The following is a 2,851-nucleotide window of genomic DNA, read 5'->3' as shown; positions in this document are numbered from 1 at the left end:
TCTAACGCCTCAAATCTAAATACTTATACGGTGGTAAACAACAATATTCATGGAAAAGTCCCCTCTTTGAAAAATCTGTGTAAGCTAGATACTACAAACCTTGCTTACAATAACCTTGGAAGTGGGGGAAATGGTGACTTGAGCTTTCTATGCGATTTGACTAATGCCACCTATTTATTGCGACTGCTAATCGATACAAACAATTTTGGGGGTATTCTACCTCAATGCATAGCAAACTTGTCTTCTTCTCTTGTATACTTATATGCAGAATACAATAAAGTATCAGGAAGAATCCCCCATGGGATTGGAAATCTGGCTAACCTGGAGAGCATTTGTTTTGCCAAGAACCAATTTTCAGAAAGCATCCCACCCGATGTTGGAAAGCTTCGGAGGTTATATGAATTAGATTTGGGTTTTAACAGTCTCTCTGGCTATATCCCACCCTCTTTTGGGAATTTAAGTGAACTATTTATATTAAGTTTACAAGCCAACAAACTTCAAGGCAATATTCCCTCAAGTTTAGCCGAGTGTCGGAACATGGGGATGTTAACACTTGCTGATAACAATTTGAGCGGTAACATTACCCCACAAAGTGATTGGTGAGTCGTCTTCATATGTTGCTTTGGATTTTTCTAGAAAACATTTGACTGGTTTACTTCCCAAAAGTCTTCTCAAAGCCACTGATGGATTTTCCTCTGTCAACTTGATAGGTATGGGCCGTTTTGGATCTGTTTATAAAGGAGTTCTTGAGCAAGGTGAAACAACAATTGCTGTCAAAGTACTCAACCTCGTCCGTCTCGGAGCTTACAAAAGTTTTATTTCTAAGTGTGAGGCTTTGAGAAATATTAGACACCGTAATCTTATCAAGATACTCTCATCAGCATGTCCTGGTTTCGATTATCACCGTCACAATTTCAAGGCCTTAATTTATGAGTTCATGGTTAATGGGAGCTTTGAGGAATGGTTGCATCCAACTCTACAATTGGTAAGCCAAATGAGAGGCCAAGGAGCTTTAACATTTTCTCAGAGGTTGAATATTGTTAATGATGTTGCCCTGGCGTTGGATTATCTCCATCATCATTGTGAGACACGAATACTTCATTACAACCTCAAACCCAGCAATATGCTTCTCAATGAGGACATGATTGCACATGTTGTGACCTCTGGTTGCTGAGGTTCCTACCAAAAGGTGCTGAACGTTCTTTGGGAAATCAATCAAGTTCTTTAGGGATCAAAGGAACTATTGGTTACGCTCCTCCAGGTAAATACACCTGGTTGTTTTTTTTTCCCTAGCTAGTATTTGAAAATTGTGCAGTATTTATTTTAAAATTTTCAAACATTTCACTTAACCAGAAAATTAGTATATAAGATTCTGAATTGTGGAAATGAAAAGCATGGCATGGGACATGAAGTGTGGACGTAAGGTTATGTGTACAGCTTTGGTTTCCTCCTATTGGAAATATTTACAGGGAAATGACCAATCGATAACTTGTTTCAGGGAACTTCAAACCTTTATATATAGCTTTGTGAAGGTAACTCTGCCCGAAGAAGTGGAAGAGGTTTCGGATCCCGTTCTTGATCAAGAGAGTAATCATCCTGACGAGGATAGCGCAAGGAATCGCGGCAAAATTGAAGAAAGTTTAATTTCACTCTTAGAAATTGGTGTTACATGATTATCAGAGTTGCCCAAAGAAAGATTGGACATCAGCGATGCTATGACACAGATGTGTCGGATCAGAAACAACCTTCAAACAAATGAAATATGCGAATAGAAGCGAAATCATACACATGCACTGTTTTCACTGTTCATGAACAGTGAAAGGACGGTGATACCCTCGGGTTTTCTTAGCTTTTCCCTTATGTGTGCAGTCAATTGCCGGTTTTACCCATTGAGCCCAAGAGTTTTTCCATCTATACACCTTATATGGTTAGCAACATGACTGAAAAACAGAATTACAGCAACGAAAAGTTAAACGTTTTAACCTATTTGACTATACTTTCAACTTTCTTCTTTCTCCATATATTAACACCTACAAGATAGCCCTCATCAAGTCATCACATCATTCACATAAATATCTTATGATTTCATCAACGGTCATTTTGTTATTTAATCAAGATGTTAAAGTGAAGAACCTTAATAGCTCCATCAATGATACAGAATTCTTTTATTATTATTATTATTATTTTGCATATAAAAATGTGCCAAGCACTTCACCTAGCAACAATATCATGCCTTATTTTTCAATTTACTTATAAGGTTTCACATTTTTGTAAATATCAAGAACAAAAGCCTGGGACAGTCTCACAATTTGGTGCACTGACTAGGTAATTGACAGTTGGGTACGGGTATGGGTAGTTAAAAACTATGAGACATGAAAATTATCGTCAAATGCAAGGACAGAAGGTTGTGTATTTGCAAAGTTGAAGCGACCCAAGGACCGAGTTGGTATGTTTGAGTAGATTACCTGATCTCCTTAGTTGGGTTTAGGTTTAATGCTCAGTAGTTGTTCTGCTTCTGCTGCTTTTTAGTTGTCGAGGATATGCAGGGAGAGCAAGTAAGTATTCACTGTGTTGACGCATTATTGAACAAGAGACTCAAAAAGGACATATTCAATCTCAAGGTCTGTCAGCTTTCACTTCTTAATTTTATTATTATTAATTTTGTTTGCTCTTTGAAATTTGAGCGCATGAGTTTTTTAATTTTATTGCGATTAGTTTACCTGAGATGGGTTTTGGGTAATCATCTGTTATTTTCTGATTTGGTTACAGGATGCGAATCATTGCCTCTTTAGAAAAGATTAAGGAAGGTGAGCAATTTCAGAAAAAAAAAGCGATTATCATTTTCTAGAGA

General features: G+C 37.3%; 1 pseudogene; it reads left to right on the top strand.

Annotated features, from left to right (window-relative positions):
* The first annotated feature begins 712 nt into the window (after positions 1 to 712).
* On the top strand, positions 713 to 1,772 carry LOC148698447 (putative LRR receptor-like serine/threonine-protein kinase At3g47570 pseudogene; annotated as a pseudogene).
* The last annotated feature ends 1,079 nt before the right edge of the window (positions 1,773 to 2,851 follow it).

Source organism: Pyrus communis, chromosome 2, assembly GCF_041283825.1.
Source record: "Pyrus communis isolate YQ-2024b chromosome 2, ASM4128382v1, whole genome shotgun sequence".
In the NCBI taxonomy this organism is placed as follows: Eukaryota; Viridiplantae; Streptophyta; class Magnoliopsida; order Rosales; family Rosaceae; genus Pyrus; species Pyrus communis.
Note: the sequence above shows the minus strand (reverse complement) of the source record. Positions and strands in the feature narration are given on the sequence as shown.